Source organism: Nycticebus coucang, chromosome 2 (assembly GCF_027406575.1).
Source record: "Nycticebus coucang isolate mNycCou1 chromosome 2, mNycCou1.pri, whole genome shotgun sequence".
NCBI lineage: Eukaryota > Metazoa > Chordata > Mammalia > Primates > Lorisidae > Nycticebus > Nycticebus coucang.
In genome coordinates this window covers 144,799,640-144,816,481 of record NC_069781.1, presented here as the reverse complement: position 1 = coordinate 144,816,481, position 16,842 = coordinate 144,799,640, and the positions used below count along the sequence as shown (strand labels likewise).

Here is a 16,842-nt window from a genome sequence, read left to right as displayed (position 1 = left end):
TTGGGTTCAAGTGATCCTCCTGCCTCAGCCTCCCAAGTAGCTGGGACTACAGGTGTCTGCCACAACGCCCAGCTAATTTTTCTATTATTTTTAGTAGAGATGGGGTCTCACTTTTGCTCAGACTGCTCTGAAACTCCTGAGCTCAAGCAATCCACCTGCCTCAGCCTTAAAGTGTTGGGATCACAGGTGTGAGTCACTGCCCCAGGCCTCATCTATATTTGAAATTAATGAACACATTAATTTTAATGCCATTTTTAATTCTTGTTTCTTTCTGTAAACAAAGATATTAGATATCAAAATACCATTTTTAGAATATCCATTTGAATTTGCTCATTGTTAAAGTTTAAGATAATATAAAATCCCTTTTATAAAATTAGAAAAAATGAACAATTTTTATCTTTACTAATTATAAAAATAGCAAAATTGTTTTAAACCCTTTTAAATCGAACCATTTGCAGGATAATCAATTCAATTCCTTCTTGGTGGACATTAAAGACAAAGTATCTAATTAATGCCTAGGCATAAGTAACAAAAGGGATCAGGCAAGGATTATCACCACTTGGTATGATGTGGTGTTGGTGGCCTACTTGTCTTAAGAATCCCCCTTTTTGGCTCGGCGCTTATAGCTCAGTGGCTAGGGTGCCAGCCACATACACCAGAGCTGGCAGGTTAGAATCCAGCCTTGGCCTGCCAAACAACAATGACAACTACAACCAAAAATAGCCGAGCGTTGTGGTGGGTGCCTGTAGTCCTAGCTACTTGAGAGGCTGAGGCAAGAGAATCACTTAAGCCCAAGAGTTTGAGGTTGTTGAGCTGTGACGCCACGGCACTCTACCCAGGGCAACAGCTTGAGACTCTGTCTCAAAAAAACAAAGAAAGAAAGAATCCCCTCTTCACAGAAAACAGCATGCCCTTATTTGGGGGAGGGAGGCCTGAGGGGTTTCTAGAGGGCCTCCTCATCACCTCCTGCCAGGGTCTGGGAACCAGCTTGTCTCCTTGTGTCTGGAATCCCATACCCCTCATGAAAGGCTTTTCTGTGTGCTCTAAATGCTGTATGAAAAGCGTTTGTGATCCTCACAGGCTAATTTTTTTTTTTTTTTGAGACAGAGCCTCAAGCTGTCACCCTGGGTAGAGTGCCGTGGCATCACAGCTCACAGCAACCTCCAACTCCTGGGCTCAAGCGATTCTCCTGCCTCTGTCTCCCAAGTAGCTGGGACTACAGGCGCCCACCACAATGCCCAGATGTTTTTTGGTTGCAGCTGTCATTGTTGTTTAGTGTACTGGGCTGGATCTGAACCCGCCAGCTCAGGTGTATGTGGCTGGCACTTAGCTGCTTGAGCCACAGGCACCAAGCCCTCACAGGCTAATTTTTGAAAGACAGAAATGCTTGCTTTATTTGTTTGTTTGTTTATTTATTTATTGAGACAGAGTCTCAGCTTTTGCCCTGGGTAGAGTGCTGTGGCGTTAAAGCTCACAGCAACCTCCAACTCTTGGGCTCAAGCGATCCTCTTGCCTCAGTTTTTCTAATTTTAATAGAGATGAGGTCTTGCTTTTTGCTCAAGCTCGTCTTGAACTTGTGAGCTCAGGCAATGAACCTGCCTTGTCCTCCCAGAGTGCTGGGATTTACAGGTATGAGCCACTGCACCAGCCAGATATTCCCTATTTAAAGATGCATGTTGAAATTACATAATCCATCACTATGGGGAGTTTCTCATTTCCTCTAGCAAAACACTTTATTTTTATGATATATAAATAATGTACATTCTTCCTTTTTAAAAATTAGAGATACAGATAAATAAATAGAAGAGAGCTCCTACTGTCCAATGAAAAACCTCTACCATTATTTGGCTACATACATTGACCATGTTTGGTTTGGGGTGAAAAAAAACTGTGACAAATCTTTCAGGTGTGTAACAAAAATCTGGCTGAGCAGAAGCTAGATTCAGACATCTCTGGGGAGAGGTAGAGGCCCCTTCCTCTCTTTTCTTCCCTGCTCCTTTGAATTTGCTGATATCTGTTATGTCTGCTGGTTTCTCATTTTGCTTTGGAGGAGGATGGGGTGATTTCGGTGTAGAGGTGTGGGGGGAGAGGAGAGGACACTCCTGGTGTCGGGCTGGTTCCTTCTGCCACCCCATGACAGCAATAGAGAACGGGTGGAGTGAGACTTTGTGGCGCAGCCTGCTCTTCAGGGCCAGGTGATACCACATCCTAGCCCACAGTCCACTGAGGCCCTTAGAGAGGGTGGGGGCCAGGCAGGCCTGGGCACTGGGCCTGGCGTGGCATGTGCTTAATGTGCCATGGCCTTCCAGAGGAAAAGGGAAGAATGTTTCCGATAACCATGTGGAAGGACACTGAAGCTTATATTTAAGGACATAGTGTGTCTCAAATTGCTCCTCAGATTTTTATATGCACGTCTGGAGCTTGCTTTTTTTTTTTTTCTTTGAGACAGTAAGATTCTGTCTTTATGGCTAGAGTGCAGTGGCATGGGGTTAGCTCACTGTAACCTCAAACTCCTGCACGCAAGTGATCCTCTGGCCTCAGCCTCCCAGATGTTTCAACATTTTTTATTACTTTCATCAATTTTACTTTTTATAAAATTAACAACAGCACTGTGTTACTGGTAACCTTTTACAATGCATTTACACAAATGATCCAAAAAATAAATTCACAGGATTTTTCAGTATTTGAGAAACATTAAATATCAGATGGCATTTCTTTGGAATCTGATGATTTAAGCAGCATTTTCTTTTCCTATGCTGTGGAAACAAAAGGATGCAATAATGTGTTAAAGATTGCATGGCTGGCTGGCATGGTGTAATCCCAGTACTTTGGGAGGCCATGGACAGAGGATTACTTTAGCCTGGGAAGTTTCAGTGAGCTGGCTCATGATCACACCATTGCATTCCAGCAATCCCAGCAAGAGTGAGACCCTGTTTCAAACAAAAAAGAACGAAAAAAAATATTGCAGCCAATATGCTATGTTAATTTTATTTTTAATTTTTTTTGAGAAAAAAATTTATAACACAAAATTTTAATTTAATTTTATTATTTTCTGTTTTTGGCTGTGTCTGGGTTTGAACCCGCCAACTCTGCATATGGGGCTGGCACCTTACTTTGAGCCACAGGCGCCGTCCCACAAAATTTTAATTTTAGAAGTGTATAATTCGATGTTTTTGAGTTTATTCATAATGTCGTGCAACCATCATCACTAATGCCTACACAACCATTATCCAGAATCAATCTTTCTTTCTTTCTGTTTTTTTATTTCCTTTTTTTTTTTTTTTAGTTCAGTCTTACTCTGTCACCCTGGGTAGAGTACCATGACGTCATAACTCACAGCAACCTCAAACTCTTGGGCTTGAGTAATCCTCTTGCCTCAGCCTCCCAAGTAGCTGGGACTACAGGCACCTGCCACTATGCCTGGCTAGTTTTTCTATTTTTAGTGTAGATAGAGTCTATCTCTTGCTCATGCTAGTCTCCAACTCCTGAACTCAGGCAATCCACCCTCCTCATTTTTTTTTTTTCTGTTTGCCTCCACCCCCTACTTCAATTTAGCCATCACTTGGCCTCTCTGTGGGCATTCTTCCTTTCCTTCTTTGGAATTTCATGTCAACTCCCTTTCCTTTCTCCCTCTTTCTCCCCACTCTCTTTCACTCTCTCACCCCCTCTCCCCTTCTATAAGAAGATAAAGTTTATACTTTTATCTCCTAATCTTGTTCTAGAGAACATTTTTTTCTCAACCAGTGCAGAGCACCTACTGAGCTTTCCACCCTAACAGTTTTATGGTTGAATAATGTTCCACTGTATGGATGTACCATTTTTGTTTAAATATATATATTCTCACGTCTAGGACAGGGGCTCAGAGCCTGTATTTTTGGCATGCTACTGGGTGTTGCCTGGGATGCTGTTGGTTCGAGGACCACACTGAGTAATGAAGAATTAGAATGTAAAGCCCGCGTAGAAGCAATTTAGGATGTTAATGTAGACATGAACCGGAAACATACTGATTAAACACACTTGTGCACGAAGCTAGTTTTGTTTTAGAGAAATAATAGTGAAATCATGATGTCAATATTATTTAGTAACTTGCTTCTTTAACACAACCATATTTATGAACATAATGATTCATGCAAATAGATTCACAAAAGGATCATGACCCATCAGGTCTAAATACAACCAGACTCTGAATGCCAAAATGGACTCTGCTGAGATACGCCATTATATTTCTTTTGTCAAGACTAACAAGGCATTAATCTTGAGCATGAAGTTCTGCCTTAATCAAACCTGTTACTCATTATGAACACAAGAAAAAATGTTTGTTCCACAGACTGGACTTGATGTTAGTAAATATTTAAGGGACTGATACATATAAGCAAATGGCCATATTAATTGTAATGCATATTTACTATGGACAACAGAAATACAAAATCCTTGGCTCATGAATTGGCCAATTGTGCTTCTTCGTTAGGGATCTTTCCTACAGGAGATGGGGAGTGCCTCTTGTGAGAACATTTCTTGGGCCAAAGTTATCAAGAGATATGTTGCTACACATTCAGCCTAAAGGAATTACCTGATATTTGCACATTTTGTTACATTTTGGCATCACTGAAATCAGGATTCTTCACACAATTGATACACGGTGAGAATCTATTGGCGGTTTTGTTCCTTCCTTGGTAGCACATAAGTGGCAGTGTCAGGTAGGCCCTTCCTCAGGAGCCTGCCTGACCAGCTCTCTGTGGCTAGAATGAGCTCCTTATTCTGCAGCCTCAGGCTACATTGCTACTCTTGCTGGGGATGCCCTTGGCCAGTTCCACAGAGGAGTTAGCCAGAAGTATATGGACCACACCCTTATGACATCATGGACAGCAGGGAGCTCAGGGCCACATAAATAGAGGCCATGCACTGTGATGCTGTCCAAGGCAGAGGCCACTCAAGTTCTAAAAGGTTTGAGATGATGGATTTATTCTATATTGAGCGACAATTCTCTGAGTGGCCAGGGCAGTGAAGGGCATGGAGAACTTAGGACATGCTTTGAAAGCTGGAGAAATGTGGATTCTGGGTGCAGCAGAACTCAAGAGCCTGGAATTCCTCCTGTGACCTGTGAGATCTTAAGTCGCACAAGGAAGCAGGTGTTGATGCAGAGTGGAGGGAGGAGGCCAGCACAGACTTGCTTAGACACATGATGTCTGTTCTCTCTCCTCACCTTGGTGGTAGTCCTGGTGCTGGTGGTGTTAGTCACACTTTGCAAGTGAAAACACCAAGTTTGAGGGAAAGACCTGGGTCTCATGAGACGGAATAGTTTTGCTTCTAAGTGCCTACACCTCCATTCCTCCAGGTGGTTCTTCCTGCAGGGAGTGGGTCCCCACTGGGATGGAAGCTCCCATGGGAAGACTGGGCAGATGTGCACAGATAGGCCTGGGTGAGCCCTGGGGAGGCTCCCATGGGGCAGGGCTGTTGGCCCTGCTGGGACGCTGCCTTGATGCTTCAGTGGCCATGTGAAAGCCCTGCCCACATTTGGCTTCCTTGCCTTACTGTCTTAACAGTCCCTCCCCTACCCCTTTTCCACCCATCTAGAGTGCAGTCAGGGCCCTGGGACCACTCCATAGCCCAGAGTGACCTCACATGCCCCCCTAGGCTGGGCAAGTCCTGGAACAACCTAGAACAGGACCAGTTCTCCTCCAGCCCTAGGCCCTTCATCACCCAGCTCCATGTGCCTTCCCCAGCCTCCTTCCATGTACTTCTATGATCTGGGCCTGTGGTCTGGCTCCCTTGCCCACTGTGTGGATGAGGCTTCTGTCCTTGCAGTCTGTGCTTTCTCTAGCAATGCTCTGCTGCCGTCTCCTTGTTGGAGGTGATTTTGTCACAAGCAACAGAAACCCCCAGCCCAAGGAAAAGAAACAAGTTCTAAAGGAGCTCACACAGGGGAATCTCCAGTTTTCTCCTAAAGAAGAATACACAATTCCTCTGAGACAGAACACTCATACAAGTAAGGCAAAGCCACTTTGTTACTCACAGGGGGGCAGCAAGGGACAACAGAAGCCTGGGATTTGTGATGATCTGGTCCACCAAGGCTTAGGAACTTACTAGGGAGGGTAGACTCTCATCTGGGTGTCCTCTTTTGCACCACAGCTGAGGGACCCCATTCAGCAGCAAGCCCTGGGTTACAGCACCCAGCTAGGTGCTATAGGATGTCCTCTTGTAGCAGAGACTTGAACAGAGCCCAGGCTGCTCCAGCCAGTTCCTCCTCATCTCAAGATGGTACATTCCCAAGACCTTCTACAGGTATTCTAAAAACTATAAGCAAGAAAAGGAGGAAGAGCTGGCCAGCCAACACTACCTGGGGATCTGCCTTATAGTACTTAGCAGCATCTACTAAAATCAGCATAGAGGCGGCGCCTGTGGCTCAGTGAGTAGGGCGCCGGCCCCATATGCCGAGGGTGGTGGGTTCAAACCCAGCCCCGGCCAAACTGCAACAACAAAAAAAAATAGCCGGGTGTTGTGGCGGGCACCTGTAGTCCCAGCTACTCGGGAGGCTGAGGCAAGAGAATCGCTTAAGCCCAGGAGCTGGAGGTTGCTGTGAGCTGTGTGATGCCACGGCACTCTACCAAGGGCCATAAAGTGAGACTCTGTCTCTACCAAAAAAAAAAAAAAAAAAATCAGCATAGAAAAATGATTTGGTTTACTGTCTTACTGCATGAGGCTGGCGGCTATAGGAGGGAGAGTGCATTTCTTTGCTCACTATTGCTCCCCTGGTACCAAATTAGGCCTGGTGAGCACTGTTGCTTAATTTATTGCATTTTTCTCTTACTTCCCTTTTCCCCACTGATGTCCTATCTGTCTCATCCTGCTCCATACCCCTGCAAGGAAAAGTCTTCTGGGGAGATCCCCTCTTCCCTGGGATCTTGTCTAGGCAAGGTGACAATTTCTGATTCCTCAGTTAGCTTCTGATAAGACCAATATGTGTTTGGATTTGCCCCTACCAGGCACTCAGCTCTGTGTGATCACATGTTCACTGGGCCCCACAGCAGTGTAATGACATGGGCCCTGACAGATCAGCCAGCTTGTCACATGCATCCAAGGAGCAGCAGCTCTGGAATTGTGCTCTGGGGTCTGAGTAGCCACATTTCTAAGTACTGAGCAGTGGAATAGCTGTTGAAGGATACTGACCACCCTGGCTTGAGAGTTGGAAGCCTGCAATGCTGTGCCGTGTGCTCAGGGCCAGCCCTGGGGAAGTATGCAGTGCATGCAGCTCTGTGCCCTGAGGGTCCCTTGTGTGCTCTCCATGTGCCGGCCACTCGGCCTCTGCCCATACCATGGCTTTCCCTCCTGACTCCACATCTGTGGACACCCTCCCCATCCCCTGTGGTTTGTCAAACTAATGCTCATAGAGTTAGAAGAAGGATTTAGCTTTAGCTTCAGTTTAAGCTGCACCCCAGATACAGAAAGAATGATAAATCTTCAATATAAAAATGAGTGATTTTCTAATGATCAAATTTATACTGGGGATTAAAAAGCAATGATTGAGTGCATAAAAGTGGAAGTGGAATTTGCAACTACTCTAGCCCAGGATAGAATAGAATTGAAGAATAAAATAGAGTTGAAAAAATAGAAAATTAGCTGGGTGTGTTGGTGCATGCCTGGAGTCCCAGCTAGAGAATGTCTCACTTTGGGAGACTGAGGTGATGGTCAAGCCCAGGCTGGAACAGAATTGAAGAAGAGGAGAGGAGAGGAGGGGAGGGGAGGGGGAGGCAGCGCCTGTGGCTCAGTGAGTGGGGGGCAGCACCTGTGGCTCAGTGAGTAGGGCGCCGGGCCCCATATGCCGAGGGTGGCGGGTTCAAACCCAGCCCCAGCCAAACTGCAACAAAAAAATAGCCAGGCGTTGTGGCGGGTGCCTGTAGTCCCAGCTACTTCGGGAGGCTGAGGCAGGAGAATCGCCTAAGCCCAGGAGTTGGAGGTTGCTGTGATCTGTGTGACGCCACGGCACTCTACCAAGGGCAATAAAGTGAAACTCTGTCTCTACAAAAAAAAAAAGAAAAAGAAAATTACCTGGTGGTACACACCTGTAGGCCCATCTACTTGAGAGGCTGAGGCTATTGTTCTAGTCTAGACTAGACTAGAATAGAAGAAAAGAGAAGAGAAAAGAAAAGAAAAAACAGCTGGGCAGGCAGCTCACACTTGTAATTCCAGCACTCTGGGAGAATGAGGTGGGAGGATTGCTTGAGTTCAGGAATTTCAGACCAGCCTGAGACCCTGTCTCTACTAAAAAGAGAAAAACTAGACATGCATTGTGGCAGGGGCCTATACTTGTAGCTACTTGGGAAGCCAAGACAGGAGGATCGCTTAAGCCCTGGAGTTTGAGGTTGCTGTGAGCTATGATGCCATAGCACTTTACCCAGGGTGAAAAAATAAAATTCTGTCTCAAAAAAAAAGGAAAGAAAAGAAAAATGACTTCTCTGTTTATAACATACCCAACAGGAATCTGGGGTCATTGTGATGAGGGACACAAAACCTGTGGCCTCCCTACAAACAAATTCCTTACATGCAAAGAAGAAGAAGAAGAAAATTATGAAATGTATGTGGTAGGTGTATGGCTGATCACTGTATAATTCTTTCAATTGTACTGTATGTTTGAAAAATTGCCTAATAAAATACTGGAAAATTAAAAAGAAGAAGAAGAGGGCGGCGCCTGTGGCTCAGTGAGTAGGGCGCCGGCCCCATATGCTAAGGGTGGCGGGTTCAAACCCAGCCCCGGCCAACTGCAACAAAAAAAAAATAGCCGGGCGTTGTGGGCGCCTGTAGTCCCAGCTGCTCGGGAGGCTGAGGCAAGAGAATCGCGTAAGCCCAAGAGTTAGAGGTTGCTGTGAGCCGTGTGATGCCACGGCACTGTACCTGAGGGCGGTACAGTGAGACTCTGTCTCTACAAAAAAAAAAAAAAAGAAGAAGAAGAAGAAGAGAAAAAACAGAAAATTAGCAGGGTATGGTGGTGCACACCTATAGTCCCAAGTATTCAGGAGACTGAGGTGATCATTCTAGCCTGGGCCAGAGTAGAATGGAATGATAATAGCATAGAGTAGAAAAAATAAAAAGATTTAGCAGGGGGCGGCACCTGTGGCTCAGTGAGCAGGGCGCTGGCCCCATATGCAGAGGGTGGCGGGTTCAAACCCAGCCCCGACCAAACTGCAACAAAAAAATAGCTGGGCATTGTGGCGGGCGCCTGTAGTCCCAGCTACTTGGGAGGCTGAGGCAGGAGAATCACCTAAGCCCAGGAGTTGGAGGTTGCTGTGATCTGTGTGATGCCACGGCACTCTACCGAGGGCAATAAAGTGAAACTCTGTCTCTACAAAAAAAAAAAAAAAAGATTTAGCAGGGTATGATGGTGCAGAATAAATCAGAATACAAAAAAGTAGAAAATTACTTGGATATGTTGGTGTGTACCTGTATTTCCAGCTACTTGGGAGGCTAATATAATTGATCTAGCCAAAGCTAGAATAAAAAAAGAATAGAATAGAATATAAAAGATATAAAATTAGCTGGTGTCATGGTTCGCACTTATAGTCCCATCTACTCATGAAGTTGAGGTGATTGTTCTAGCCTGGGCTAGACTAGAATAGAACAGAATATTAACTAACTGAGGTGGTGTAGTACCAGGTTCGGGATAGGGTGAGCTGATCACTTTAGATGGGTGAGAGGAGAAGAGAAAAGAGAAGAAAAGAGAAAAAATAGAAACTTAGCTGGATGTTGTGGTTCATGTTTGTAGTCCCAGGTATTTAGGAGCCTGAAGCAATCACTCTAGCCAAGACAGGAATAGAATGGAATAGAAAAAATGGAAAATTAATCAGCTGTGTTAGTGCATGCTGGTTGCTCTAGATACATACAGCTGATGTATCACTGTAGCCCAGGCTGGAATAGAAGATAAGAATAGATTAGAATAAGTAGATAATTAGCTGATTGTGGTTCTATATGCCTGCAGTCTTATAGGGAGACTGAGTTGATCCTTCTAGCCTGGGATAGAATAGATTGCAAAGCATCCTTTTCTAAATCGAGCACTGAAGAGTATAGGCATAGATGGCATATTTCTTAAACTGATCGAAGCTATCTGTAACAAACCCAAAACTAATATTTTACTGAATGGAGTAAAACTGAAAGCTTTTCCACTTAGAACTAGAACCAGACAAGGTTGTCCTCTATCGCCACTACTATTCAACATAGTGCTGGAAGTTCTAGCCAATACAATTAGGCAAGACAAGGAAATAAAGGGCATCCAAATAGAGGCAGAGGAGGTCAAACTCTCCCTCTTGGCTGACGATATGATTTTATACTTAGAGCACCCCAAGGACTCAACCACAAGACTCCTGGAAGTCACCAAAAAAATACAGTAATGTCTCAGGATATGAAATCAACATCCACAAGACAGGATATTAACAAATGGAAGAACATACCATGCTCATGGATGGGAAGAATCAACATTGTTAAAATGTCTATACTTCCCAAAGCAATCTACCTATTCAATGCCATCCCTATTAAAATACCAACATTGTACTTTCAAGATTTGGAAAAAATGATTCTGCATTTTGTATGGAACCAGAAAAAAACCTTGTATAGCTAAAGCAGTTCTTATAATAAAAACAAAGCCAGGGCGGTGCCTGTGGCTCAGTGGGTAAGGTGCCGGGCCCATATACCGAGTGTGGTGGGTTCAAATCTGGCCCTGGTCAGCTAAAACAGCAGTGGTAACTGCAACAAAAAATAGCTGGGCTTGTGGTGGGCACCTGTAGTCCCAGCTTCTTGAGAGGCTGAGGCAAGAGAATTGCTTTTTTTTTTTTTTTGGCCAGGGCTGGGTTTGAACCCGCCACCTCCGGCATATGGGACTGGCGCCCTACTCCTTGAGCCACAGGCGCTGCCCAAGAGAATTACTTAAGCCCAAAAGTTGGAGGTTGCTGTGAGCTGTGATGCCACAACACTCTACTGAAGGCGACATAGTGAGACTCTGTCTCAAAAAAAAAAAAACAACAACCTCCAAAAGCCAGGAGCATCAGCATTTCAGACTTTAGGCTGTACTACAAGGCCATAGTGATCAAAACAGCATGGTACTGGCACAAAAATAGAGACATAGAATTGAATAGAAAACCAGGAAATGAAACTAACATCTGTGTGGCACCCATGGCTTAGTGGGTAGGGGGTCTGCCACATACATAGAGGCTGGCTGATTCAAACCCAGCCTGGGCCAGCTAAACAGCAATAACAACTGAAAAAAAAAAGTAACATCTTACAGCCACCCAATTTTTGATAAACTAAACAAGAACATACACTGGGGGAAAGAATCCCTATTCAATAAATGGTGCTTGGAGAACAGGATATCCACCTGGAAAAGACTTAAACTGAACTTGCATTTTTCTCCACACACAAAAATTGATTCCAGATGGATAAAAGACCTAAATTTAAGGCATGAAACAATAAAAATCCTCAAAGAAAGCATAGGAAAAACACTTGAATGTATCGGCCTGGGGAAAGACTTTATGAAGAAGACTTCCTTGGCAATTGCAACAACAGCAAAAATAAACAATGGAACTTAATTAAACTGAAAAGCTTCTGTACAGCTAAGGAGACAACAACCAAAGCAAATAGACAACATACACAATGGAAAAGGATATTTGCATATTTTGAATCAGACCAAAGCTTGATAACTAGGATTTATAGAGAACTCAAATTAATCCACATGAAAAAAGCCAACAATCCCATAGATCAATGGGCAAGAGACATAAATAGAATCTTCTCTAAAGAAGACAGATGAATGGCTAGCAAACATATGAAAAAAAGCTCATCATCCCTAATTATTAAAGAAATGCAAATCAAAACCACAATGAGATATCATATAACCCCAGTGAGAATGTCCCACATTACAAAATCTCAAAACTGCAGATGCTGGCATGGCTGTGGAGAGAAGGGAACACTTTTACACTGCTTGTGGGTCTGCAAATAATACAACCTTTTTGGAAGGAATCATTCAAACTAGATCTCCCATTTGATCCTGCAGTCCCATTACTGGGCATCTACCCATAAGAAAAAAAATCATTTTACCATAAGGACACTTGCACTAGACTGTTTATCACAGCTCAATTTACAATTGCCAAAATGTGGAAACACCCTAAATGCCCGCCAACCCCGGAATGGATTAACAAGCTGTGGTATATGTACACCATGGAATACTATTCAGCCATTAAAAAGGATGGAGACTATATATCCTTTGTATTAACCTGGATGGAAGCAAAACACATTATTCTTAGTAAAGCATCACAAGAATGGAGAAGCAAGAATCCTGTGTACTCAATTTTGAAATGAGGACAATTATTGACCTATTGACAATTATTGACGGTGGAGGGTGGGGGAAGGGGAGAGCAAAGAGAGGGAAGGAGGGAGGGGGAGGGGGGTTTCCGTGTGTGACACACCTTTTGGGGGCAAGACACAATTATAAGTAGGACTTTACCTAACAAATGCAATCAATGTAACCTGGTTTCTTGTACCCTCAGTGAATTCCCAACAATTAAAAAAAAAGAAAGGAATTAGAATAGAATATTGGAATAAGATAGAATCGGGTAGCTCAGGGCCCATAGCTCAGTGAGTAGGGTGCTGGCCACATACACCGAAGCTAGTGGGTTTGAGCCCAGCCTGTGCCTGCTAAACAACAATGACAACTGCAACCAAAAAATATCGAGGCATTGTGGCAGGCACCTGTAGTCCCAGCTAGTTGGGAGGCTAAGGCAAGAGAATCACTTTACCCCAGGAGTTGGAGGTTGCTGTGAGCTGTGACACTATGGCACTCTACCGAGGATGACATAGTGAGACTCTGTCTCAAAAAAAAAAGAAAGATAGAATCAGGGTAGGGTTAGGGCGGGATTTGGATTAGGAAAGGATTACTGATGTCTTAATGTTTGGATTAATAGGATTAGTGTTGGGATTAGTAACAAAATTAGAATGAGACTAGGAGGATCAGGATTAGTAGAATGGGATAGAGAGGGATAAGGTTTAGGATAGGGTTATAATGGGATTAGGGTTGGGCTAGGATCTGGATAGGATGGGATTAGAATTAGAATGGAAAATGGGATTAGGATTGGGTTAGGATCAGGATGAGATTGGATTAGGGTGGAATTAGGATTAACAAAAAAGAAAATTATTGATTGGATATTTTGTAGAATGTCCTTCAATTTGGGTTTGTCTTATGTTTTCTGATGACTAGACTGGGGTAGTGGATTTTTTAGAGGACAACCACAGCAATTATGTGCCTTTCTCATAGCATTCTCTGTGTGTGGGTACTTGACATTGATGTGAAGTTTTACTGGTGACGACAAACTTGGTCATTTGGTTAAGGTGCTATCTCCACTGTAATTTTTTTCCTTTCCCTACACTGTTCATTAAAAAAACAGTCACTAAGTCCAGACCCACTCAAAAGGAGAAAATTAAAATCCACCTCTTGGAGAGAGGAGTATTGAAGAATCTATTAGACCATTACCGTAATTATTGAGTATTTAGGGAGGAAATACTTGAGGCTATTTGAATATCCTGTTGTTTTGTAGTTCTTCCCACTAATTTTCATATCCATCAGTGGATCTTGACTGTAGCAAGGTCTTTTTCTTTTTCTTCACTGCATGCTTGTATAATGATCTGTTTCCTGACTAATAAAATGCTGCTAAAAGGGAGTTGATAGATTTAGCTGGCATTGTGCGTTGATAAATAGATTCCCTACTCTGATTACCAAGTGGGCTTCTGATTTGGTTAGATTTCTTATTTCTGCTGTTCTGAAAGTCTTTCACCCAAAATCTTCCTGACTACTTGTTCATGGATCAGCCCACACATGTGTTATTGATTGCATTTGGATTACAGGGGAAATCTGGGGTCAGCTGCTGCTCCAGGGAACACTGATTGACATCTAAGTTTCATGGGAGGCCAGGTGTTCAATGGCCAGAGAAAAGCAGGTTTTTAGGTAACGTTATGTGGATTATGTGGCTGCGCCATCTCTATTGCGGTGATACAGTTCTAAGGTCACTCTGGATTAAGAACTAACGAGTTTCTGGCAAACAAAGACAGAGTGAGCATGCTTCCTGGATGGGTTAGAAGGACAGAGGCCAAGCTCTTGAGGGAATGTGTGGTAGGGGAGGGGCTACATTTTGAAAAGGCTTTGTAGTCTGGCAGCCCATCTGTATTATATCCCTGTGTGCTATACTCTGGTATTTATATGTATGGTGATTTAAGTAAAGGCTGTCATTTCCCCTGACTGTAAGCTTTTACAAGGAGGTACTAGTTCTGTTTTACTTACCATTGTGAGCGCAGCTCCTTGCCAGACAAGTAAAAATCATTAAATCACATTGATTGAATGAATGAGAAGCAACTTGGAATTCAAGATGTCCATGCTTTCCACATGGTGGCTATGTTCTCTAGCAATTATTAGAATAATGTTATATTTTATTTGCATTATAAGGTAAAAAGACATTTGTGGATTAGCCTAGAGATTGAATTATACTGTAGCATAAGCATAAATTACTTTGAGGTCTAAACAACTTTAAGGGCATAGGGAAAATTATAGATTGTGGAGTCAGGGATATTTGGATTCAAATCCCAGCTTTATCACTTACTACCCTGTTTCCCCGAAAATAAGACAGTGTCTTATTTTAAGGTGTGCTCCCAAAGATGCACTAGGTCTTCTCTTTCCTGTAAGTAGGTCTTACTTTTGGAGGATGTCTTATTTTCGGGGAGACAGGTAGCTATGTAATATTGTAGAATTTAGCTAACCTCCATGAGACTGTTTCTCCTTCTGTATAATAGGGATAATAGTATCTTTCTCATAGCATTTGTTGTTATGATTAGATTAAATTTTATATATAGTGTATGTATGGAGAGGTGCAAATATAGCATATGTAAAAAATACATATGTGCTTATGTGTGCACCTTTTACATACATATATAGATATTCTAATGTGTGTGTGTGTGTGTGTTGTATCTACCATTCCTGGCACACGGTCATTTTATGAGTCAGGGTCTACAAGAACTATTTCGGCAGAGAAAATGAAGTAGCAGAGGGCGCTGTGGCAACACAGGCAAAGAAAATGCTCAACGCAGAAGCAGCAACCAGGGCCAGGGAGGGGGTGCTGGAATCTAGAGGCTGGAAGGAATGGTGGACGTGCTCATGTTGGGCGCCTGTCTGCGGGGGCTGGGGCCGCAAGAGACTGGTTCTGGGAAAGAAAGAGAAAGAGGAAGGGAACGGGGAGGAGGAGGAGGAAAGAAAGAAGGCCAGAGACTGGTAGTAATGCCGCCAGGGTGAAAGCCTGAGTAAAGAACACAGGACACGGAGCAGCCCTCTCCCTCCTCGGTCCACTGCACTCTCCACTGCCCCAGTGGCCTGGGCCTCGCCTACCAAGCTATGAGGAATCAGGCTTCGCAGGGACCCACCTCACTCAGCATCTCAAAGCCCAGACTGTCCCAGAGGAACCAGCTGGAACCCAGAGACAATAGCTTAGTAATTGCAGGGTTGTTATTTCTTCCTAGTTTTAATGGACGCCTAGATGCCATTGTACAACTAATGCATAATTTATCTATTTTCATGGTGCTGTACGTTCGTGTTGTTTCCAAATTTTTATTATTTGAAAAGAAGCTGCAATGAACATTCCTTTAATTCTGTTTTGCAACATTCTGCAAAGCATAAAGGAGTTATTAATATTTTCTCCCAGTATTGAATGAATGTTTACATACTATGTAAGTCCAGGTGTTTATAACTTTTTTTTTTGCAGGGCTGGGTTTGAACCCACCACCTCTGGAATATGGGGCCAGTGCCCTACTCCTTGAGCCACAGATGCTGCCCTGTTTATAACTATTATAAGCAAAACGTTTCCTTCCATTTCATCTTCTAGAAAAGTGCACTATATGGTTTCAAGAAAGGCTTGGCACTGACAATGCTGAAGAAATAAACTGGACGCCCTGTAATCCCAGCTACTTGGGAGGCTGAGGCAAGAGAATCGCTGAAGCCCAAGAGGTTTTGTGAGCTGTGACATGAGGGCACTCTACCAAGGGTGACAAACTGAGACTCTGTAAAAGAAAGAGAGAAAGAAGAAATAAGCTGGACAGTAATAAGGTGTTGCCTAGAGATCACAAAGATTCGTTTCCTTCCTTAGCCAAAGGACCAAATACCGGCAGGGGGTGTGGGAAGCTCTGTCCGTGGTGCGTTAAGAATGATCAGTATTTGGGCGGCGCCTGTGGCTCAGTGAGTAGGGCGCCGGCCCCATATGCCGAGGGTGGTGGGTTCAGGCCCAGCCCCGGCCAAACTGCAACAAAAGGTAGCCAGGTGTTTTGGCGGGCGCCTGTAGTCCCAGCTGCTCAGGAGGCTGAGGCAGGAGAATCGCATAAGCCCAAGAGCTGGAGGTTGCTGTGAGCTGAGTGATGCCACGGCACTCTACTGAGGGCAGTAAAGTGAGACTCTGTCTCTACAAAAAAAAAAAAGAATGATCAGTATTTGTATTTAGTTGAGGCCTGTCAGTCTCACGTCTTCGTGGTGCTTCTCCTTCCATAAGCAATTTATTTTAGAAATATTTTGTCATTTTATGTGTATCTTCCATATTGTACTCTTGGATTTTCTGTCAAAGAGCCTCCTTGGTGTGCAGGGAAAGGTAAAAAAACATTTGGAAAAGCACGGGTGCCATCTTGAGGAATGTTTGAATTTAATTCTTTTAGTTTAAATCAACTGTAGTGCTGCAAGTGATTTGCAGGATTCTTTTAACTTTTCTCAGTATGGTTTTCCTACGCATTTAATTAGTTTGTCTCTTTTATGGCCTCGAGGTGGTATAAGTGTCTATTTGCACG

General features: G+C 43.7%; 1 protein-coding gene and 1 pseudogene across 1 annotated transcript in view; both read left to right on the top strand.

Annotated features, from left to right (window-relative positions):
• The window catches only part of LOC128579850 (spermatogenesis-associated protein 31E1-like), a 156,717-nt gene that overhangs the window by 10,648 nt on the left and 129,227 nt on the right, over positions 1–16,842 (top strand). The gene's annotated exons all lie outside the window — the stretch shown is intronic.
• Positions 8,429–8,543, top strand: LOC128580334 (uncharacterized; annotated as a pseudogene).